Consider the following 26,043-nt stretch of genomic DNA (forward strand, 5'->3'; position numbering starts at 1 on the left):
AACAATTAATGATAGCTATTATGTAAAAAGTACTAAAGATATAAAGTAGGGGGTGCTTGGGTGGCTCAGTTGGTTAAGCGTCTGCCTTTGGCTCAGGTCATGATCTCAGGGTCCTGGGATTGAGCCCTATGCCAGGCTCCCTGCTCAGCATGGAGCCTGCTTCTGCTTCTGCCTCTGCTGCTCCCCCTGATTGTGTTCTCTCTCTCAAATAAACAAACAAAATCTTTAAAAAAAGGAAATGTAATGTACAGCATTGTGACTATAGTTAATAATAATACTGAATTATATATTTGAAAGTTGCTATGAGAGATCTTAAAAGTTCCCATTACAGGGGCGCCTGGGTGGCTTAGTCGGGTAAGCATCTGACTCTTGATTTTGTTTTTAAAAAAAAAAAAACAAGATTTTATTTATTTATTTGAGAGAGAGTGTGTGTGTGCAGGCATGCATGTGAGCTGGCGGGGGGGGGGGAGAACGCCCCCAACCAACGACAACAGAGGGAGTGGGAGGAGGAGGAGGAGAATCCCAAGCAGACCTCCCGCTGAGCGTGGAGCCCCATACAGGGCTCAATCCCACAACCCCGAGATCATGATCCAAGGTGAAACCAAGAGGCGGGTGCTGAACTGACTGAGACACCCAGATGCCCCTGACTCTTGACTTTGGCTCAGGTCAGGATCTCAGGGTTATGATATCAAGCCCCATGTCAGGCTCTACACTGGGCATGGAACCTGCTTAAGATTCTCTCTCTCCCTCTCCCTTTGCCCCTCCCCACTTCCTCTTTAAAAAAAAAAAAAGTTCCCACTACAAGAAAAAAATGTAACTATGTGATGATGAGTATCGACTTGACCTACTGTGGTGATCATTTCAAAATATATAACAAATGTAGAATCACTATGTTGTGCACCTGAAACTCACATGTTTTATATATCTCAATTTTTTATAGGCTACGTGTGGCATTATAGAAACAGCTTTAAAAATCATTCTTTGAACTCTAGTGTCACAATAGAAAAGTGGGTTACAATTTACAGACAACACTCCAATAAACATAAAAAAGATGTCCAACCTCTAAGATAATCAGCTGAATTAAAGCTGGAGGTCTCTGTGGGTCCTGTCACCCTCAGCTCTAAACCGACTGATGAAAAAGGCAAAGTAACAGTTCATGTGCATCATAAACTGCCTTCTTTATTATCAGTGGGCCTGATGGTCAGACCACAGTTCTAAGTACATGGTCCTGACCTTCTCAAACCTAAACCCTCGACTTGGGCTGAATTCTCCACACAGCCAGGCAGGTGGGAAATGGAAGAGGCTTTACCCACAGGGTTAGAATGTAGCCCTGGAAAGAGAAGGAACAATGGCAGGACCAAAAAAGAAAAAAAAAGGCCCCAGGAGGTAAAGCTTCACTCTATAAGCACAAAGGGAGGTCGGAAGGTGGAGGAGAGTCATTCATGAGGGGCTGAAGGAAAAATTGCCCTGGGATGAGAAGCAGAGACCTGCTACAGCACCATAACTAGAGTATCTCCTGAGATAATGAAGCCTGAACCATAGATGATTAAGTGGTTTATGCCCACCTTCTCCTCAACACACAATGGAGCAGATGAAGATGGATTAAAAATGTGTCCTGTCCCCCAAAGACCCGATTGGGCCACTTTCTGAAGTGCCAACTGTCAAATATGTAAAGTCAACCTCTGGTCTTCAAGAGAAAGTTTCAGTGAAGAGCTCTAAAATGATAGCAATTAGGACTCGAAAGGAGTCAGATGGTTGGCTAAAAGCCAGAGATGGCCTTTGGCTGGTGTAAAACAAAAACAAAACAATCTCAAGCTCTCTCTCTCTCACACGCCTGTGCACACATGCACTTTTAGGTGACCTCGAAGCAGCACCTGAGTCTCCATGAGCAGCCTTTCTCTGTGTGCTCCTTCAGCTTGCTAGGCCTGGCTATCCTTGGGACCCAGATCAACCCCCCTAGGAAATGAAGAATCCCACAGATTGGGTGATGCAGATTCCAAAACATGCCAGAGCAAACTACAGAGGCTGTTATTTAACTTCCTAAAAATACGACAGTGCCCCAGAACCATACTGTACCTGGTCTAGCCCTGGTCGACCTAGACTCCAGGGTCTCACAACAGAACATTGCTTTCCTTGATGAAACTCCTGATACTCTTAATGGTCTTACCTTTCAACCAAGTTTAAAAATTAAAAGAAATGTTTTCTTCTCTGTGGCTCCTTGCCCATTACAGGTTATCCTGGTAACAGTTGTCTTCCAATTCACTGCATTAGCAGATTAGCCGGAGTAAAGTAGGATGTGGAAGCAAAACAGAAGCTCTCCTATAAAGAAAAAAGAGCATATGTTCACAGCATGTTCTGTTTTGGTCTGATGACAGCTGCCATTAAAGATACGGGTTGAGGGTCCTGATTCACATAGAACTGCATCTCAGAAGATTGAAAAGTTCTAGTTAACTGAAATTTTTTCCATGTGAAAAAAGGAAAGAAAGGCACGGTCATCCTCTACCTCAGCTTTTATCCTACACTAAATAATAACCCAGAAATAGAGACACCATAATAGCACTATCAGTGAATAAGAAAAACATACATATTCTTGTCTTTATCTTATAAAAACATCAATGATATTCTTATCCCACACAGAGCTGACTGTAATGGCACCATACTTTAAAATACTAAATCAAATTTGAAAAGTAGCCAAGTAGCCCCATGTAATACCTCTAAATACCAAAACTTTCACCAGGAAATGTAAGCAGAATATTGAGGTCACTGAAGTACTAACCACAGCCAAATTCTGTCTCTAATGAGTCAATTAATCAAACGCTACACATTAAAGGACTATAAACCATCTTCCAAGGCACTTCACTGATAACACTGCAAAAAAAGTCTCAAACTATAGACAATATGCTAATTAGAAATCCTGTAAGAATGCAGTCTACAAGGCATCTCAAAACATATGCTGTTCACTGGATGCATTTCTTCCATAAAACTCACTACACTGAAGTCAGTGTTTTCCGTCAAATAAGGTAATAAATAGAAACAATGCCGAATGCTTGTTAAAAGAATAAAATGAATCAACCAAAACAGTAACAAACCCAGGTTAAGAAAAGATGATTTAGGGCGCCTGGGTGGCTCAGTTGGTTAAGCGACTGCCTTCAGCTCAGGTCATGATCCTGGAGTCCCTGGATCGAGTCCCGCATCGGGCTCCCTGCTCGGCAGGGAGTCTGCTTTGCCCTCTGACCCTATCCCCTCTCATGTGTTCTCCCTCATTCTCTCTGTCTCAAATAAATAAATAAAATCTTTAAAAGAAAAAAAGAAAAGATGATTTAATTCTAAACACTTTACCAAATGCTTTCTGAACATACACTTGAAAAAGTGTAATTGATCATTTAAATTTTTGCTTTAAATGACAAGAAACCATGTGCCACCACCGTGTGCTGCCAGAGCCCTCAGACCCATCACTAAATGCTGCAGGTAATTCTAGCCCCATTCCAACCGTTCCGTGTGCTCAGGGTTCCAGATCCTTTTAAGAATCTGATGAATTTACATGTTTCACAAAATGCACACTTGTGCACATACACACACAATTTAGCATTTAAATTTGAGTGGTTGTAGGACCCTCAAAGATGATCTGCAATTGTTTCTTCTAGTTGCCAAGACCACCCACTGCCCCCACTTGTAGGCAGGTCACAGGCTCCCAGCAGAGTTGGACCAACTGCCTGCCTCACCATGCCGCACACACCCATCCAGGGAAGCAAAAAGAAAAAACAGTTATTAAATGTACTCACAGCCTTATGAACCTGGGTACTTACTAAATAGTAACAAGTATGCTGAGACTTAATCCACTTTTCTGGAATAGGGACTCTGTATAATTGCTCATACTCTTTTTCACTTAGATTAATAAGGGAAAAGAGTGGGTCTATAATACTGATGGTAAGAAATATGGTAATTCTAGGGCGCCTGGGTGGCTCAGATGGTTAAGCGTCTGCCTTCGGCTCAGGTCATGATCCCAGAGTCCTGGGATCGAGTCCCGCATCGGGCTCCCTGCTCCTTGGGAGCCTGCTTCTCCCTCTGACCCTCCTCCCTCTCATGCTCTCTGTCTCGAATGAATGAATGAATGAATGAATGAATGAATGAATGAATGAATGAACAAACGAATAGATAGATAGATAGAAATATGGTAATTCTAAAGTGTGAGAATATGAGAATCAAGACCAAACAATGGGAAACAGAATGGAACAGTGTCTGAATGCAGTAGTGGGACTACTGAGTAAAGAGTGTATATTGAATACACACTGAAATGCCTCTAGATCTACAGTAAAAAGACTATTTGGGTTGTTTTGCGTTGTTTTTACAGACACAATCCACAAGGACCAGGAGAAGGCAACAAAATTGGAAAGGTGCTGGAAGGGAGCAAAAGGAGTACTGGCTGAAAAAGTCATTCACTGAACACTTAGATCCCTAAATATCCTCACCCTCTCCCACCCCTGCCGGCCCGACTGAAGACAGGACGGCGAGCCGTGAAAGCGGGCCTCTGCACTGGGAGAGCCCAGCCGGCACAGCTGGGGAAGTCTGCCACCCCGACGACAGAGGGACTGGGTGAACTGCAGAAAAAATGCTGAGACACAGGCACACCCCACTGCCCACCCCAGCTCCAGCCAGATTCTCCTATGGGCTCTGACATTCCCAGCCAGGCTGAAAACAAGAATGTCTTCAGAGTGAGCTAACTGACCTTGAGAAAAAAGAACCTGAAAATACTGACACTGGGGACTTCCCAACCAAAGAAGCACTGCTAGTCACTGTGCTGGGAAGTTCATAGCCAATGAGCCCCTCCCATGATGGGAGCCTCCAATCTACCACTTTTAAAAACTAGTATTTTTTTTTTCATCACAAATTTGCTGAACAGCTCCAAGAGGAGTACAAGAAACTTCCACTAAGCCTTCCCCTGGACTCGCAACGGATCACTGTGTCACTTTTGCTTGAGTATCCCCCTCTCCACAAACACCCCAAACATTTGAGAGTTACTGCAGATCACTGACCTTCCCGCCAAACAGTTAACTGTGTATTTCCTAAAAACAAGGACACTAATTCACACAACCACAGTACACATGTCAAAGTCAGGAATTTAACACAGTACTTGCTGACTATGGATTAAATAATTCATATTCCAATTCTGCCAAATGTTCTATAATGTCCTTCATGGCAATCCTCCCTCACCTTCATCCAGGATTCTATGTCCTATCTCCTTCATTCCCTTCTGTCTGAAACAGTTCTGCATCATTTCTTTGTCTTTCATTTCACTAACATTTTTGAGGGATACAGCGTATGCACTTCCAGCAGGAATAAATGAAGTTTTGCTGTTCCTAGAGTATCACATAAAGAGGACGTCCATTTGTCCTATTATTGGCGAGCACATTTCGATCACCTGGTTAAGATGATATGTGCTATATTTCTCCACCGTAAAATAACCAAGTAATCAAGGAGTAAGTAATCTGTGGGAAGATATTTTGAGATTATGTTCTTAAAACATTCACTCAGTAGTTGTACTACCCACTGACAGTTTTTGTCTGAATCAACTGTTCTCTGATGGTTATGAAGTCATGGGTTTTTTTTAAGTCTACTGTTCCTTCCTCCATTAGATGACATTCTAACTTTAGTACGGTATGCACCCTTCTCCCCACTCATCCTTTAATTCCTTAACAGTATGGACTCAAAGATTTTTATTTATTAATGCCATTATCCACTCTGATGCTCAAGCTGTCCCACATTCAGCCAGTGAGAGTCCCTTCAAGCAGACTCCTGTGTGCTTTTCATACTTTTTGAGCACTTCCTTATTTTCTGGCATAACAACATGTTCCAGATTCATCTTGAACATTATCTGCCCCAGCTCTGAAATCATCCATTTTTCCAAGGAGGCCTGGTTCTTTTAGTGGAGAATGTAATGTAGAAATGAAGATCTGAGAGCCAAGGATGTTCACAGACAGCAGAGAAAGCTGGGAAAGATGGTAATTTCATATAATTCAACTTTGTGTGCTGTGGGTACGTATCCCTGACTTTTAAATTGAAGGAAAACCAAAGATCACCAGATATCTCAGGAAAGCCACTATCATGAAAAGTCAAGGGCAAAACAAATAGAAAAATACAAGCTGGAGGAAGCATTACAAAAAAAAAAAGAACATGTAAAAATAATAATTGATATCCTCAGAAAGATAACACATCCACTAAACAAACAACAGAATACTAATATTTAAAAGGGCACAGAAAATAATAGACTAATACAGAAGGAAAATGATTTCCAACCATCAATCAAGAAGTATGCAGAAAGAAACACAAAGTCAAAAGATTTACCTCCTACACAACTTATTGGGAGAAGACGCTGAGGAGAGAGACTGTGCTCCACTACCACAGAGAAGACAACAGAGAAAGGCAGGAAGAATCGCCAGGATCCCGGGAGACAACTGTGCTCCCACCAGGGAAGGCAAACAGGGCAGACTGGAGCAGGGAAAGAGTTCTTCAAAAAGATAAAGCTGATGGAATACCTAAACATGTAACTGACTAAAAGTCTGAGGCTAAAGTGGTGATTAATATTTTTTTTAAAAAGTAATGGGGCGCCTGGCTGGCTCAGTCGGTGGAGCATGTGATGCTTGATCTCAGGGTCAGAGTTCAAGCCCCATGTTGGGTGTAGAGATTACCCAAACAAACAAAATTTTTGTAAAAAGTGATACACTTCCAAGAAAAACCAAGTTGTTTAGGAAAAGTATTTGTAATTCACCACTTAACATATAAATAGCATACAGGGTCATAATGATAAAACTAAATATTGATTTAACCACAACTGCAGTAAAATTATCTTGGAAGGATGGGGAAGTTAGAATGTGGGAGGGGAGAAGAGAGAGCTAATCCCTACCTTCTGTATCTTTTCACAACAGGAAATCAGTAGATATACTTGAAACTAAAAAAAAAAATCAGCATACAAGCATGCGAGTATGCACTCCTCAAATATGCTCTTCAGATATAGGGAGGTAATATATATATATTTTTTTAATTGGCTAAAGGAGTTCAAAGAATTACACTGGCCTTCAGGAAAAGGGAAAAGAGAGTGGGGAAGCTAAGGAAGGCTGTTTATCTCATCCAACCTCCTAGAACTAGCTCACTCTTAACTGCGGATGTGTAACACTTTGACAAAAAAAATTTCCTTAATAAATTGTTAAGAAGAACGCTAAACTGGGAAAAGGTATTAAACGTTGAGACCAGACAGCTGTAACATCAGCAACTCACTAGCTCTGGACTTGAGGCTTCTAACCTGAGTATCCATCCATTCCTTCATCTATGAAATAGAGTTGGAGTACTTAACTCTAAACATTCTTCCTGCCTCAATAATTTATGAACCCAATATAAAAATGAAGTAATCTAGGCTTTAAAGATGGTGCCAGTGGCTACAGACATTAGTCGATTAAATTACAGAAAGAATTAAGCAGGACTAGGTGAAAGAATAATTGGAGACAAGTAAAATGGGGGGAAAAATTTGCTTAAAGCCCCAGGGTACTGAGAGGCTGCTGATGGTGAGGGAGGAGTCAGACGTGCACTGTTTAGGGAATGAAAACAGAGAGTTCCTGATCCCAGCCTGGAAAGAATTTAATACTGACAGTATCCAGACAAACTATGACATGAGACCATGGGGAAAAAAGCTAAGTAAGCCAAAGAGATGTTTGCTTTGAAAGTTAAAATACAGAGATGATGGTAGAATCCATGAGGATGATGAAAGGTGCTTCCCTCTCAAAAAGGGAGGAACCCTCCCCAGGTATTTAACTTGTAGGAAACCCAAGTTTCACATCATAAGAAAAGGACCTGGCCAGAGAGCAGAGTATTGAAAAAGTGGGAGCAACAACAGAGTGTATAGAGCTAAAGGAGGAAAAGTAGGGATTTGCTAGTAAATAATAGAATGTTGATGTTCTAATCTATTCAGGCCACTGTAACAGAGTACCATACTGGTGGCTTATAAACAAGAGAAATTTATTTCTCACAGTTCTAGAGACTGGAAAAGTCCAAGATCACAACATCTGCAGATTCAGTGTGTGGTGAGGACCTGCTTCCTGGTTCATTGACAGCTGTCTTTCTGCTGTGTACTCACATGGCAGAAAGGGGCCAGCAAATGTCTAGGGTCTCTTTTATATCCCATTCACAAAGGCTCCACCCTCATGGTCTAATCACCTCCCAAAGTCCCCCCCTCCCAATACCATCACACTGATGAGATGTGAAGATTATTTTCAACATACAGATCTTGAGGGGGGGACACAAACATTCAGTCTATAGCAGTTGGTATCTCTCAAACATTCAGTCTATAGCAGTTGGTATCAGAGGAAATGGATCCAGAGGGGCCCCTTCAAAAAAGGAAATCAAGGGGAGCCTGGGTGGCTCAGTTGTTAAGCACCTGCTTTCAGCTCAGGTCATGATCCCAGGGTCCTGGGATCGAGCCCCGCATCAGGCTCCCTGCTCTGCGGGAAGCCTGCTTCTCCCTCTCCCACTCCCCCTGTTTGTGTTCCCTCTCTTGCTGTGTCTCTCTCTGTCAAATAAATAAATAAAATCTTAAAAAAAAAAAAAATACCAGTCAGAAATGAGGACTGGTTTAGCCTAAAACAGTGAAAAAAACAGATTCTCAACTCAACAGTATCTAAATATGTGCTTGCTTAGTCACAGAATTTGAGAATAGCAAGAATGAACATCTACCCTTACAAATCCGTTGTGCTAGTTATACAAGAGCTTTCAATCCCCATAGGTATTTTATAGTTGAGGATAATAAGAAAGAACTTATTCCATATAAACCTTATGTGAACTAGGTTTTTGTTTTGTTTTGTTTTTTTTAACTCATCTTAGGAAAAAAGGCAATGAAAATCTCTGTGCTGTCATGTAAATTCCAAGATATTCCTCACTGATGCAAATTCACAAGAGGAAGCCATAGCTATTACAGAACACACAAGAAAGCATTTTCTCCTTGTATCATACATCAAGCACAAACAATAAACACCTTCTTAATTACAGACAGGTGATAGAGCCCAAAGCCTGAACACATAAAAGCAAGTAACTCTACTTCTTACTAACATCAGGAAGCCCTCAGATAGGCCAGCTCAATCACAGCAGCATTTTAATATGGATCTTGATCCCATTTCTGCAAGTATTCTCACACATGTTCTCCAAAACATCCAAGTCCAAAGAGATGGAATATAAAGAGATAGGAAAATAATCCATCTCTTTGAGGTCTTGTTCACCATTTTATCCTCAACGTCTAGCACACTGAATAATAATTTAAAAAGTCCACAAAATTTTGAATAGAAAAATCATCAAAAATGAGCACACAAACAACTCATAATTGGGAGAAAAAACATAAATAAATAATTTGGATGACTTCAGAGGCATCTTTCAACAAAAATTTAAACATATATTTGCATATAAATATTTATATTTAAATACAAATATCCACATACATAACTCAGCTAACTTCAGAAACACCAATCATTTTTTTTTTTTAAGATTTTATTTATTTATTTGAGAGAGAGAATGAGAGATAGAGAGCATGAGAGGGAAGAAGGTCAGAGGGAGAAGCAGACTCCCTGCTCAGCAGGGAGCCCGATGCGGGACTCAATCCCGGGACTCTAGGATCATGACCTGAGCCGAAGGCAGTCGCTTAACCAACTGAGCCACCCAGGCGCCCCACCAATCATTTTTAATACAAGCCATGGCAAGAACTCCAAGACTTCTAAATCATTAATAAAAAAATCACAATACCGGGATGCCTGGTGGCATCAGTTGGTTAAGTGTCTGCCTTCGGCTTAGGTCATTGATCCCAGGGTCCTGGGATCGAGTTCCACACTGGGTTCCTTGAGCAGCAGGAAGCCTGCCTCTCCCTTCCCCTGCTTGTGTGTGCTCACTCTCTCACGCACTCTGTCTCTCTCTCGGACAATAAATAAAAAAATCTTAAAAAAAAAAAATCACTATACCAAGAATGAAAAAAAAAAAAAGACTATTAAAGTATAAAGCCCCAAGGTAAATCCATACTACCACCTTTTAAAAGCAAAATCATATATGAAAAGTACTTTAGGTAAAAACTTTGGCACCTGATTGGATTACACCATCGTCTGGCTATGCGCCCTAATGGACACCGAAATCACTGCAGTCATACATGTAGCCAACCCAATCTAAGTTGCTATTAAAATGAAGCCAAGTCATTAATTAGTAAATTAGCATCCAAAGTAAAGCCCAGAGAACCAACTCTGCCTGTTACAACAACAGTGTGTAGAGATGTAGAGCAATGGTACAGAAGACTACACGATCCCAATTGCCAACTATACTTAACTGGCTCAGCCATGATAAACAATCAAGATAAATTTGATGTAAAAGCTGAAATTTCCATAATCCAGAGTACAACTGCAAGAAAGACATCAAACCTTTTATAGGGCATCCTGGTAACCAAGTGATTAATAATAAGTGAAGTTGAGAGACTGAAAAATGTGCTAAGCACCATGAAAGTAAAAGAATTTGTCCACTGAAAACTCAACCCAAGAATGGGATCTTCACTGGCAAAACAAGATAATAGAAAGAAAAAGAAATAATAAAGAAAAGATCTTTGTAAAGGTCCTTGATTACTTTTCTGAAGAACGGACTTAATATGAACCAAGGAAAGGCCCATGCCACAACCAGCTGTAGCCCCGTCGAAAGCTCCAAGAGTACAGTTTTTCTCCTAGCTTTGAACACAAGCCTAATTTCTAGTTGGTAATTCTTATCCTTACTCCTAAGCCTTGGTTTCTACCACTGATGCTTCTGCAGTTCTCAAAACAATTGTTTTTAAAAGGGTAAGTGCAGGGCGCCTGGGTGGCTCAGTCAGTTAAGCATTTGACTCTTAATCTCAGCTCATGTCTTGATCTCAGGGTCGTGAGTTCAAGTCCCACACTGGGCTCCAGGCTGGGTATGGAGCCTAGTTTAAAAAAAAAAAAAAAAAGGTAAGTGCCCCAGAACTGTGCTTTCCAATACAGTAGCTACCAGTCACACACAGCTATTAAGGACCTGGTAAGAGTACGAAACTGAATTTGCAATTTTGTTTTAATTTAAATAGCCACACTGAGGATGGATAGAGTATCATTATACAAAGTTCTACCAGACATCACTGCTCTGACTCACCTTAAAAACTAAGTATAGAATAAATGTTTATGGTCTATAATCTTGGATGAGTAAGTTCACATCTCTAGGCAACTTTCTCAACAACAACAACAAAAAAAAATGTAAAACAAAAAAAGTTCAGCTAGATTGTCTCTGTGACTGTAAATAATTTAGTGCGGCATATAAATTATCTCCATTAGAACTGAGGCAATGTAATTACAACCACACCTCCCTCAAAATTACGGCAGGTTACTTCTACCAGATGAGGCAAGCTACCATACTGCCCCCGCACATCACAAAACTTACTGGGGAAGACTTAAGGAGAACACAGATTCGCTTTAGTCAACCTCTGAGCAAGTAATTCATCTCTCTAAACTTACTCTCTTATCTGTAAAATGAGAGGATTAGACTAAATTATCATTTAATATGCTTCAAATCTTAAACTTCTTGAAATATAAAATATAAGTGAAACCAGGATACTCAAAGAGATGAAGAAAAAGGAATTGATGAATAACCACGGTCTTGATCAAACTCTTAAGAAATTAAGTAAATTTAAACAAGATCTTAAAGTATAGAGTCCCAGGTACAGTATCAATGTATTCTGCTAGGAAACTGATTTGGTCTCTTCAGGTGTGCCTGGTTTTCCATTTTGCTTTAAGTCTACATGTGAACACACTATCCCAAAGGCCGCCAAACTGCAGAGAGGTCAGTGGAAGATAGAGCTCACAAAGGTTTGTACTGTCTCTTTCCCCCATAAAACATGGACCAAGAAAAAAAATAAATTAAAAAAAACAAACAAAACCATGGACCAAGAAAGTCTTCCTCCTACATCAGACTAGTATAATCCCCACTGCTACATTGCTTGCTTTGTCAATGACCCACACCAAGTACAACTTAATACCCTTTTGATAGGAGCTGTGGTTAATTTCAGGTGCTGTAAGGTAAACTGGAGTGTGAATTCATCCACTAAGCTTAAGATACACCACACCCACCCTTCCTGTGGGTACATATATAAAACAGGACAGGGTCCTTGGAAAAGAATCCTAACAGGTATCTAGAGAAGGGAATTTAGATTAACAACTTATGTGAAATGTGTTAACAGGCAGAAGATCAAGGCAGAAATGAAAAGCTTAACATAGCTCTTCAAAGACACATTTACAAATACCTTCTGTGGCCCATACCAGACCTAACATTTTTCTCCATCTTTAGAAAGGGAAAAAATCACTTTCAAAGAGTTTGATTAATAGCATGGTAGGAAAAAACAAATTCGACTTTCTTGCAGAATAAAATGTTTTACCTGATACAGACTTTCCCTTGCATTATAGCTGATTTAACTAGGCTATCACTGATGACCAGTTAGTTTTCAATTTTTACTATTACAAACAAATGCCAGATTTCCTTGGAGAGAAGCTGTCGGATCAAGTGTGCATTTCTAATTAGAACATAATGGCAGGCAAATGGCTCTCCGTGGAGGTCATACCTATCCAGACTCCCACCAGTAACTCTGGAACATCACAGCCCCACACCCTTGTCCTTGCTGGTTTTCTCTTCTGAGCACTGTTGGTATGTTTGAGAGCCATTTAACACTTCACTTTTCTGCCAACTGTTTATATCCTTTGTGCATTTTTCTATTGGGCTGGTCTTCTCAATGATTTGTAGTGGTTATTTCAAAATAAGAAAATGAACCCTTTGTCTGATAGCATTCCCTCTTCAACTCATTCCAATCTGGTGTCTATCTGTACCACTCAACTGAAACTGCTCTTTCAAGTCACCAGTGACCTCCAGATGGGACCAAATCCAAATGAAACTCTTTCTGTCCTCATCTTACCCTCACTCTCAGCAGCTTTCAATACAGCTGACCAGTAGACCCTCCTTATTAGAACATTCTCCTCACTTGGCTTCTTTGGTATCATAGGCTCCTTATTTTCTCACTGGCTACTTTAGTCTCCTCTACTGAAGGTTTCCTCCTCTCCTTTCTTCCCCTCTACACCCCTACTAAGGTAGAAGCTGATGCAGGGTTCAGACCGTGGACACTACCTATTACAATCTCTGGAGCTGACCACAGTGGTTGGGGTGTCAACTCACACTTGTTCCATTCATGCTGTTGCCCCAGCAACGGAAACAAAACCCAGGAGACTTAAAACAAACAAACAAAACTTCTGTTGAACAAATGAAGTCATTTCAGTGGGTTTTAAAAATACCTCTATAAACACAGATGAGATAACAAATTTATAAAACCAAAACACCGTTTTTGCACTTCAAACACATGCACTCAACTGCTAAGCAGACATTTCCCCCCTGGATGTGTCACAAGCACATCAAATTGAGTATCTCCAAAACAAAGCCTTTTTTCGTCCACCATTTACCAACACTGACCACCAACCAAACCTTTTCCTCCCCAAGTGTTCCCTGTCTCAGAAAAGGCACAGCCCAGTTGTGAAAGAGCCTAGAAACTGCCCTGGCTCTTCTTTTCCCTCCTAATCCAATTCATCCAATTCCCCATCTTCTGAGTGTCTCCCCTCTTCCATTTTCTTCTGCCAACACCCAGAGATCAGAAACCACTTCCTAGTTCATCTCCCTGTGTCTCCTCTGGCTTCTCTAAGCCACTGTCTACTTGGGTTCCTAGTCAGTATCCCCTACTACTCCACATGAGCTATGATAATAATTCTGATCGATGGTGGTCCACTACAGCAGCCACGTAAGGCTTCTGAGCACTTGAAATGTAATTTGAACTGAGGTATGCTATAAGCAGAAAATACATACTTGGTTTCAAAGGCTTAGTACAAAAAAACAGAAGTGAAAATATCTCATTAATAATTTTTATAGGGCACCTGAGTGGCTCATCAGTTGTGTGTCTGACTCTTGATTCCAGCTCAGGTCATGATCTCAGGGTGGTGGGATCGAGCCCCGCTTCAGGCTCCATGCTCTGCAGGGAGTCAGCCTGAGGATTCTCTCCCTCTGCCCCCTCCGCCCCCCACTCACAGGTGCCTTCTCTCTCTAATAAATAGTCTTTTTAAAAAATAGTAATTTGGGGGGCGCCTGGGTGGCTCAGTTGTTAAGCGTCTGCCTTTGGCTCAGGTCATGATCCCAGGGTCCTGGGATCAAGCCCCACATCGGGCTCCCTGCTCAGTGGGGAAGCCTGCTTCCCCCTCTCCCACTCCCCCTACTTGTGTTCCTTCTCTCACTGTGTCTCTGTCAAATAAATAAATAAAATCTTTAAGAAAAATAAAAAAATAAAAAATAATTTTTATATTGATTACATGTAGAAAAATTTAAGATTATGTGTGTAGCCTGATTATATCCCTTACTGAGATACTGTCCTGAGCATTTCACAGAGCACCAACACCATCATGGCCATCTTTTTTTTTTTTCCCCTAAAGTAGGCTCCACGCCCAAAGTGGGGTTTGAGAACTCATGACGCTTAGATCAAGACCTGAGCTGAGTTCAAGAGTCGGACGCTTAACCAACTGAGCCATCTGGGTGCCCCCTTGGCCATCTTTCTTAACCATGTATGACTAAAGCATGAAAAGTGCTGGGCCTGGCATTGGGCAGGCAGAGATATTTGCTGAGCGAATTATGGCCAAGAATCAGTATCATCAATGTGTGCTCACTTAAAAACAAAACACTAAAAATATAATTGTTTACTTGAAGTTGGATGACACTTTTACAATATATCTGGTATTAAAATTTTCTATGTTTAAACTGTAGACACACATGCGTCTTAAATAATCTTTAATGTTCATTCTAATCACGTCATCATTAATTTTTCTTTCTTTTTTTTTTTTTTTAAAGATTTTGTTTATTTGGGGCGCCTGGGTGGCTCAGTCGTTAAGCGTCTGCCTTCGGCTTGGGTCATGATCCCAGGGTCCTGGGATCGAGCCCCACATCGGGCTCCCTGCTCGGCGGGAAGCCTGATTCTCCCTCTCCCCCTACTTGTGTTCCCTCTCTCGCTGTCTCTCTGTCAAATAAATAAATAAAATCTTTAAAAAAAAAAAGATTTTATTTATTTGACAGAGACAGACACACCAAGAGAGGGAACACAAGCAGGGGGAGTGTGAAAGGGAGAAGCAGGCTTCCCGCAGAGCACGGAGCCGGATGCAGGGCTCGATCCCAGGAGCCTGGGATCATGACCTGAGCCGAAGGCAGACGCTCAACGACTGAGCCACTCAGGCGCCCCCATCATTAATTTTTCTAATTTCTCATGGTCAAAATTTCTGTCAGAAGAGAAAGACAGAGACTGGGGAAGACTGGAAATTCAAGCTCACCTAAAAATAACAAAATTCTGACTCATCAACTCTTAAAACATTGGTCATTACAACTCAAAAAATCAGTCACAAGAGAAGGAAAGTCAGTGGACAGTACAAAGAGAAAAAAGCAAGTAGAGGATAAACATGGAAAGTCTAAGTAATGAGAGCTGGACCCGTTTTTTGTTATGCCCTGCAACATTATTAAACCCCTGGAGAGGGTGTGGTATATGCTCAAGATGACAAGGTGTACAGTCAGTGTGTTGCCATTCTACAGAAAACACAGAAAATGCACTCTCAGATGACCTCACAAACACAGAAAGTGATGGAGTAAGTAGAATGCACACTCTGAAAACGATCACTACATTTTAAGTACAGAACAACTCTAACCTGAATGAATTTTAATGTGCTTTAGGTTGGAAGCCCTTTAAAAATTTCAGTTTAGGTCCTCATTCAACCTCCAGAGACAGATCACAACCAAAGAAGCAACAACACCAGTGAGAGTACAACAAAGTTTACCCCTCAAACAGAGAAACTTACAGCTACCTGCTAACAGGATATAGAAAACTGTGCGACACCACAAAACAATCCAGGTCTTCCACAGATAGAGGGCAAGAGGGGAAAAAGAGTGACAAATGGGGAATCTTATCGATTTTTTTTTTTTAAAAATCCAGTAGACCGGAGCGCCTGGGTGGTTCACTCAGTTCCTTCAGCTCAGGTCATGATCCCATGACCTTCTCCCTCTGCCCCTCCTCCCCTGTTTGTTCTCTGTGTCTCTGTCTCTCTCTCTCTCAAATAAATAAACAAAATCTTAAAAAAAAAAAAAAAAAAAACTGGTAGACCCTATTTGGATCCTGATTTGCCAAAATTAGAAAACTGTACCAAAAAATTATAATATTTGAGACAATTGGAAATTTCACTCTGATTGGGTATTGGATAATACTAAGCAACTACTGTGTGGGTTTTTGTTTTTTTAGATGAGAGTTTTGTGGTTGTATTATGGTTAAACAAAAAAAGTGTTTATCTTTGAAAGATAGTGTGTGTGATGCGTGTGTGTTGTGTAGTAACATATACAGAAGAAACAAAATAATTATTTTGGGATTTTCTTCGAAGTAATATGGAAAGAACCATAAAGGGAAAAGTAATAAACTCAACTGCATTCATAATGACTTCTCTTCAAATGACACAACGGAAACCCAAAGAGCAGGTGGAGACATTCAGCACACCTAGATCTCCTGAAAAACTCATATCCAAAATAAAAGAAATCCTACCAAGCGTCATGTTTGAAAATATGTACTGAGGACAGGACACGGAGGATCCCCGACAAAGGCCCACATGAAGAGGAACTGTGGTCTGCCACCAACAGCCAGGACCGAGTTGCCATGCGTGTAAGTGAGCCACCTTGGGAAGGGTCTTCCAACTGCAGTCAAGCCTTCAGAGGCGGACACAAGTTCCTCTCCCACAGAAGGTGAGATAGTAAAGGGTTTTTTTTTTTAAAGATTGTATTTATTTATTTGAGAGAGAGAGAATGAGAGACAGAGAGCACGAGAGGGAAGAGGGCAGAGGGAGAAGCAGACTCCCTGCCGAGCAGGGAGCCCGATGTGGGACTCGATCCCGGGACTCCAGGATCATGACCTGAGCCGAAGGCAGTCGCCTAACCAACTGAGCCACCCAGGCGCCCTGTAAAGGGTTTTTTTGTTGTTATGAGCCACTACAAGTTTAGGGATAATCTGTTATGCAACAACAGAGAGCTAATAGGATAAGATAAACAAATAACGCAGTAAAAAAAAAAAACAAAAGACTTTAAAATACACTCTTCATAAAAAAAGGGTATCCAAGGGGCGCCTGGGTGACTCAGTTATTAAGCGTCTGCCTTCGGCTCAGGTCATGATCCCAGGGTCCTGGGATTGAGCCCACATCAGGCTCCCTGCTCAGCGGGAAGCCTGCTTCTCCCTCTCCCACTCCCCCTGCTTGTGTTCCCTCTCTCGCTGTCAAATAAATAAATAAATAAATAAATAAATAAATAAATAAATAAATAAATAAAATCCTTAAAAAAAGGGGGGGGGTTATCCAAATAACCAATAAAAAAGCTCAAAAAGGTGCTTGACCTCACTAGCGCAAATTAAAACTATCATAAGATATCACTACACAGCTGAAGTGTAGCTACAATGAAAAGGATGGAAAATATGAGCTGTTGGAGATGATAAGGAGTGAGTGAAAGTCTGACACACCGCTGGTAGAAGTGTAATTTCATTTGGGCCAACCACTTCAGGAGGTGCAGACACAGTTTTCCAAAACCAAATGTACGCATACCTCTAGGACCTAGCGATTTTACTCCCAGATATGTTCCCAACAGCAGTATATATGTATGTCCACCAAAAAAACACACTTTAAATGTTCAGAGCAGCACTATTTGTAACAGCCCAAAACTGCCATCTCTCTAGAGGTCTACCAACAACAGAGTAATTTTCATACAACAAAATTTCATATGGCAACGAGAACAAATAGTCAACAACGGCATGCAATAATGGATAATCCTGTACACATTGCCAAGAGAAAGAACTCAGACACAAGCTAACATACTCTAAGAGTCCACTTATTTAAGGAACAAAACTGGGCAAACTCAGTTCAGGTAGATGTCAGGATACTGGGAGGGTATTAAAGGGAAGCAGACAAATGGGAGCATCTGGGATGCCAATTACCCAGGTGCATTTCAGCTTGTGAAACTTATTACAATTTGAGTCTTTTCTGTATTTCTATTATAATTCAATAGAGTTTTAAACTAGTAATACAGGAGTGAGGAATGGGGGAGGAAGTGAGACAGCAGTGTCCTCCGGTATACGGTTGTTTGGAGCTCCGTAAATGAAGGGTCATTATACTATTCTGTATATGTTTGTGCATGTTAAAATCTTCCCTAATAAAAAAGATTTTTAGGGGCACCTGGATGGCTCAGTAAGTTAAGTGTCTGCCTTTGGCTCAGGTCATGATCTCCTGCTGTAAACCTCCCTGCTCAGCTTCTCCCCTCTCCCTCTGCCCCTCCCCCTGCTCGTGTTTTCTCTCTCTCAAATAAATGAATAAAATCTTTCTTAAAAAGATGTTTAAATTTCTTAATATGAAACTGGCTTGCATAACTGTTCTGCTCCTAGATATCAAAAGCTGTTGAATTCTTCACATCTTTTGACCCAATTATTCAACTTCTATGACTTTATCCTAAGTAAAAAGTCTTATACATAACAATGTCCGAAAAGTTTAAAACAGAAAAGAGAAATGTCTAAATATAGAGGACACAAAGGACACTGTGGGGACTATCACAAGACAAATAATCCAGGTCATTCACAAATAAATGGCACCTAAATATCCAACAATAAATAACAATGATTTTATCTGCACCAAGGTTCTTTTATCCATCCAAGGAAATATAGTCATTAGGGGCCCTGGGTGGCTCAGTCGGTTAAGCATCTGCCTTCAGCTCAGGTCATGATCCCAGGGTCCTGGGGTTGAACCCTGCGGCGGGTTCCCTGATCAGCAGAGAGTGTTTCTCCCTCTGCATCCCCCCCTCAGCTTGTGCTCTCTCTTGCTCACTCTCTCTCAAATAAATAAAATCTTAAAAAATATACAGTCATTAAAAATGATATTATCATCTGAAAAGATGCTCCACATTTTGTCATGAGGGACATACAAATTAAGACAACAGTGAGACACCACCACATACCTATTAGAACAGCCAAAATCCAAAAAAAGACACCAAATGCTGACAACACTGTGGAGCACCGGGAACTCTCACTCAGTGCTGGTGGGAATGCAAGATGGTGCAGCCACTTTGGAAGATAGTTCAGCAGTTTCTTACAAAACTAAAAATACCACACCATCTAGCAATTGTGTTCCTCAGAAAACTTAGGTCTATACAAAAACATGCACACAAATATTTATAAGCAAACTTATCCGTAATTGCCAAAACTTGGAAGCAACCAAGATGTCCTTCAGTAGGTGAGTGGATAAATAACCTGTGGTCCATCCAGACAACAGAATATTATTGGGTAGTAAAAAGAATGAGGTAGCAAGCCATGAAAAGTCATGGACCTTAAATGTATATTACTAAGAGAAAGAAGCCAATCTAAAAAGGTTACAAACTGTGATTCCAACCATAGGACATTCTGGAAAAGGCAAAAGCATGGACATTTAAAAAGTCAGTGGTTGCAGGATGGGTGTGAATAAGCAGAGGATAGAGAATTTTAAGGGCTGTGAAAATACTCTGTATGATACCATAAAGATGGATACATGTCATTATGCATTTAACCAAACAGAATGTGCAACACCAAGAGCCCATAATGTAAGCTATGGACTTCTGAGTAAATGTGATGTGTCAATGTAGCTTCATCAATTGTAACAAATGCACCACTCTGGGATGCTGGTAATGGGAGGGGCTGTGCGCAGTATGTAAGGGGGTGGGGGACAGTAGGTATATGGGAAATCCCTGACCTTCTCCCTCAATTTTGCTGTGACCTTAAAAAGCCCTAAAAAAATAGTCTTTAAAATGACGTAAACAAAACTCTTAGAAAAAACAGGAGTAAATCTTTGTGACGTTAGATTAGGCAAAGCCTTCTTAGATGATACCAAAAATATAAGAAATTAAAGAACAAACAGATAAATCGGGCTTCATCGAAGTAAAAATGTTTGTGCTTCAATGACACTATGAAGAACATGCAAAGACAATCTACAGAATGGGAGAAAGTATTTGCAAGTTGTACATCTAATAAGGACTTATAATATGTGGGAAACACAACTCAATAATAAAAAGTCAAGCAACCCAATTTAAAAATTGGCAAATAATTTCAATAGACATATCTGCAAAGACGATAGACAAATGGCTATTAGGCACACTAAAAAAAATAATGTCATCAGCCATCAGGGAAATTCAATCCAGAACCATGCAATGCCATGAAATACCCACACTAACATGGCTACAAGCAAGACGACATACAGTAACAAGAGTTGACATAGATGTGGAAAAACTGAAGTTCTCACACAGTGCTGGGAGTGTAAAATGATACAGTCACATTGGAGATTATTTTGGCAGTTTTTCCAAAGTTTTTTCTTAAACCCTTTAAGACCTTATAACCCCAGCAAGTCTGCTCCTAAGTATATATCCAAGAGAAATGAAAGTCTGTGTCCACAGAAAAATTTGTACACATAGAATGTTCACAGAAACATTATTCATCAGTCAAAAAGTAGAAATACTCAAATATTCATCAACTGATTGATGAATAAATATAAGGTGGTATTTCCATACGACAGACAAATATTTAGCAAAAAAAAAAATGTACTGGTATATGGTATAACACACATGAACTTTGAAAACACTGCTAAGGGAAAGAAGCCAGTCACAAAAGACCATATATTCTATGATTCCATTTATGTGAAATGTCCAGAATAGACAAACCCATAGAGACAGAAAGTAGATCAGTGATTACAGGGGTCAAGGGGATGGGAAAGAAATGGGAGTGACTGCTAAAAAATATGGGGTTTCTTCTTCAAATAATGAAAATAATCTAGACATGATTGTAGTGATAGCTGCACACATTGTGAATATACTAAAAAAAAAATCAACAGTATGCTTAAGTGTGTGAACTATATTTGTGCATTATGTCTCAATAAAGCGATTATAAGATACAATACGTATTTGCAAAGAAAGGTGAGGGGTGCCTGGTTGGCTCAGTCACTGGGCGTGTGCCTTCATCTTGGGTCATGATCCCAGGGTCCTGGGATGGAGCCCCGCATCAGGCTCCCTGCTCCGCGGGAGGCCTGCTTCTCCCTCTCACAGTCCCCCTGCTTGCGTTCCCCCTCTCCCTGTATCTCTGTCAAATAAATAAAATCTTTAAAAAAAGAAAGAAAGAAAGGTGAAGGAAAAAGTAGTTTTTAAAAAATGGTAGAGGAGCGCCTGGGTGGCTCAGTTGTTAAGCATCTGCCTTCGGCTCAGGTCATGATCCCAGGGAATTGAGCCCCACATGGGGCTCCATGCTCGGCAGGAAGCCTGCTTCTCCCTCTCCCCCTCCCCCTGCTTGTGTTCCCTCTCTCACTGTGTCTGTCAAATAAATAAAATCTTTAAAATAAAAATAAAAATAACAGTAGAATCTATCTTTACCAAGTGTATTCATATGCATTCTCATATAAGTTCTATCATTTCTTACAAACAAGTAGGCAATCTGAGGTGCAAAGACAGTGAGCGACTGAGGTCACAAACCAAGCAAGTGGCTAGGCCAGGGACTTGGAAATGCCCGCTCTTCCTCCTATCGCGCCACCTCCCAGACTGTTGAAAGTGAAGCTTATGCTACACGCAGAACTACTGCAACAGCTGCACCATTTACAGAGGGGCTAATGTGATGTTCTTAAATGTTCTTAAACATCTTCCTACCTGGTATTTTGCAGACACACCAAAATTTTGGTGAATAAATCACATTTATTTCTCATAACTCCATTTATAATTGAAAGTACTAACACTAAGAAATTAAGTAACCCAACCAAGATCATACTGCAGTAAACTTATCTGATATAACTGTGTTTTGGGGGGCTTATTATAAGCCTATTTCTCAACTACAGAGGTGTGATGACCATAAAACAGAGCCCAGAGAGGAAAAATGTTATAAAGCACAGAAATTAAAAAGGAACAGGAAGTCCTTTCAAAATGTGGATGGGAGTAAACTGAAAACACCAGGGGATAATTTTTAAGCTTATACAATGCCTATTGGGGAACCAAGGAGATCGAAACCTAATGGTCAAAAGATCTGAACAGAGCACTCATTCATAAAAAAGAAAAAAAAAATCAAAACATAAGCTAACATGTGAAAAACACTTACCATGGCTAATTTTTGAAATTAAAAAATCCATGAGGTATTCTTTTATATCCCATGAATCAGCAAACAAAAAATAATTAGAACTAATTAAAACTGATGGGAGAATGGGGAAAGAGGGATATTCCTCTATCACTAATACACTCTAAATGGGTGCGAGCTTTTTAAAGAATATGATGACATACAAGATTATGGGGCACCTGGGTGGCTCAGTCGGTTAAGCGTCTGTCTTCGGCCCAGGTCATGATTCCAGGGTCCTGGAATCGAGCCCCACATCGGGCTCCCTGCTCAGTGAGGAGTCTGCTTCTCCCTCTGTCCCTTCCTCCCCCCACCCCTACCCCCGCCTGCTCATGCTCACTCGCATGCTCTAATAAATAAATAAAATCTTTTAAAAAATAAAAAAATGACAGTACCTTTTAATTAGATAATCTCATGAAAATTAAAAAGAATTTTATCAAAAAGGGGAGAAAATTATTTGTACAAAGGATAATAGTAACTATGGTTATACTTACTAACTACAACTCATGTATGCTGTAATGTGGATAATAACATGAACTATCATTTAATCCTCATACATATATCATTGCTATTGTGCAAGAGAGGAAACCAAAGCTCAGAGCTCAAACAACTAGGATTTGGCAGTAACGGGACTCAAGGTCCTAGTATTTAATCCTTACCCTACTAGGTTCATAACTGAGTTGGGGACGGAAAGATTATGAATGAGAATGCTCTCTGCAGGCAGCTGGAACCCAACAGAAAATCAAGGCTAGAGACGGATCTGAGCACCATTAGCACATACCTGATAAATTTAGCCATGAAACTAGAGATTGCACAAGGCATAGTGTGGAAAATAAAGGCTGAAGAACAAAATGTGAAACTATCCTGGAAATTAAAAAGGAGGCCATAAATGGTAAAAAGAAAACCAAGAAAATATAGTGTCAGAGAACTTGTAAATTCTACAGAGAAAACTCTTCCCTGGCTTTTGCTGCCAGTAAGATTTAAACAAAAATAGTGTTTTAAACACCTTTCTATAGCTCACAGATAGGTACTCAAAAAGATGTGCTTAAGAGGAAAAACTGGAGCTTCTGTGCACTGCTGCTGGGAATGTAAAATGATGTAGCTTTTATGGAAAATAGTACAGTAGTTTTGCAAAAAAAAAAAAAAAAAGTAAAAACAGAATTAGTTTATGATCCAGCAATTCCACTTCTGGGTACATACCCCAAAAGAACTGAAAGCACAATGGTCAAAGTGATATTTGCACACCCGCATTTGTAGTACATAAATCAGAATAGTCAAGAGATGGAGGCAAGTACCCACATGACTAAACACAATGTGGTGTACACATACACACACACACAACGGAACAGAATTCAGCCTTCGAAAGGCAGAAGTTCTGATCCGTGCTACAACACAGCTGAACCTCGAAGACTATGCTTGAAGTCACTCAACAAAAGGACAAATACCATCTGGCTGCGCTGCTATGAAGTACTCAGAGTAGTCAAATTCTGTAGAGACAGAAAGTAGAATGCTGGTTGCCAGAGGCTGCGGCAGGGAGGGAATGGAGAGGAATTTATTTAATGGGTATGGAGTTTCAGTTTGGGAAGATGAAAACATGTCTGAGGATGGACAGCGGTGAAGGTTACACAACAATGTTAATGTACTTGATGCCGATGAACTGGACACAAACTGGACACATAAACGGAACTTCCAGTTTCTCGTCCAGCACGTAAGGAGCTTCGAAGCTGCCACTCTGTCCTCGCCAAGAGTAAAAAGCTGAACAACTAAAGAATCAACAGTTCTTTTTAGGGTCATCAGAGAAATTCGGTCATAAGGCAAACTGCTGCCCCCAAGATTGTGGAGAAAGAAAGGCCAATACAGAGAATGACAACTTACCAGAGCAGAGACCTGTGAACCAAAACCTCCCATGGACCTACCACCAGGGCAGGAAAACCTGAACTAAAACCAACAAACTGCTGGCAGCTCAGTGAGAACAACTCACAGACTGACAGACGAGATTGGGCGCGTTTAGGGTGGTATGGTCGTAGACCAACTCACAGACTTAGAAAAGCCAGGAGGATTGGGAGTTTTACCTCCAGGAGTTCTACCAGGTCCTAAGAGTGAATACAGTTGAAAAATCTCCTGCTTCCGGCGGGGGGAGGGGAAGAGAACAATTCTGAAATATGCCAGTTTTCTGTTCTTTTCTGTCCTCAGCAGAAACTATTTTATCAGAGCCTACCCCATCTGAAGGAAGGGAAATACACAACTTCAGACCCTTCTAACCATCCTGTCCCATCTAAGGAGAGAAAAAGTTGAGAAGCACTCGAGTTCAATCGGGGGCCCAGGCTCACATGTACAGACTACATCCAACAACAGCAATGACACATTCTTCTTAAACTCACGTGGAACACTCACCAAGACAGAACACACATAAAACACACCATAACAAATTTTTTTTAATTTTATTTTATTATGTTGTTAATCACCATACATCATTAGTTTTTGATGTAGTGTTCCATGATTCATTGTTTGCATATAACATCCAGTGCTCCATTCAATACGTGCCCTCTTTAATACCCATCACCAGGCTAACCCATCCCCCACCGCCCTCCCCTCTAGAACCCTCAGTTTGTTTCTCAGTGTCCATAGTCTCTCATACACTGTAACAAAGAAGAGCAATCACACAGTGTCTGCTCAGACCACAATGCAATTAAACTAGAAATCAGTAACAGAGATCTGGAAAATCCCCAAAGTACTTGAAAATTAAACAGCACCTGTAAAGAAGACATGAATCAAAGAAAAAAAATCTCAAGAGAACTTTAAAAAAATTTTTAATTTTTTTCAAATTTCAAAATTTGGGGGACAGCAAAAGCAGTACTTAGAGGGAAATTTATAGCACCTAAAAGATATATTAAAAAAAGATTTTAGGGGCGCCTGGGTGACTCAGTCATTAACCGTCTGCCTTCAGCTCAGGTCATGATCCTGGGATCGAGCCCACCATCGGGCTCCCTGCTCCACGGGAAGCCTGCTTCTCCCTCTCCCACTCCCCCTGCTTGTGTTCCCTCTCTCACTGTGTCTCTCTATCAAATAAAATCTTAAAAAAAAAAATTTTTTTTTAAAGCCAATAAACTAAGCTTTTACCTTAAGAATCTAGATAAAGAGCAAATTAATTCCAAAGCAAGCAGAAAACAAATAATATTAGAGAACTCAATGAAACTGAAAACAGAAATCAGTAAGAGAAAAATCAACAAAATCAAAAGCTGGTTCTCGGGGGGGGGGGGTGGAGATCAGTAAAATATATCAGCCTTTCTCTAGGATAAAGAAAAAAGACCCAGGGAGCATGGGTGGCTCAGTCCGTTAAGCGTCTACCTTTGGCTCAGGTCATAATCTCAGGGTCCTGAGATCAAGCCCCACTCCATGCTCAGCAGGGAGTCTGCTTCTCCCTCTCCCTCTCTCCCTACCTGTGCTCTCTCTCTAATAAATAAAATCTTAAAAAAACAAAGAAAAAAGAAAAAAGACCCAAATTGCTAATATCAGAAATGAAAGGGTATCTCATTCCAGATAAAAGGATAACAGGCATCTGGCTGGCTCAGTCAGAGGAGCGTGCAACTCCTGATCTTGGGATTATGAGTTCAAGCCCCACGTTGAGTGTAGAGATTGCTTAAAAATAAAATCTTAAGGGGGGAAAAAAAAGGATAACCAAAGGATGAACAATTCTACGGCCACTAATGTGATAACCAAGATGAAATGAACCAATTCCTTGAAAGATACCATCTGTCACAACTCACACAAGAATAGATAATCTGACT

At 40.6% G+C, this 26,043-nt stretch overlaps 1 protein-coding gene across 17 annotated transcripts in view; it reads right to left on the reverse strand.

The window, feature by feature from the left end:
- PPP6R3 (protein phosphatase 6 regulatory subunit 3) overlaps positions 1-26,043 on the reverse strand; it is a 139,016-nt gene that overhangs the window by 90,201 nt on the left and 22,772 nt on the right. For 16 of the 17 annotated variants that reach the window (XR_010406768.1, XR_010406769.1, XR_010406767.1 and 13 more), the window contains one exon: positions 2,168-2,319. The exons of the other annotated variant lie outside the window; for it this stretch is intronic. The gene's annotated coding sequence lies outside the window, so the exon portion shown is untranslated. The remainder of the gene's footprint in view (positions 1-2,167; positions 2,320-26,043) is intronic. 17 annotated transcript variants of the gene reach the window in all.

The sequence above is a fragment of the Mirounga angustirostris genome, unplaced genomic scaffold (genome assembly GCF_029215605.1).
Source record: "Mirounga angustirostris isolate CCGP_5_RB_7025 unplaced genomic scaffold, mMirAng1.0.hap1 SCAF_13, whole genome shotgun sequence".
Lineage (NCBI taxonomy): Eukaryota > Metazoa > Chordata > Mammalia > Carnivora > Phocidae > Mirounga > Mirounga angustirostris.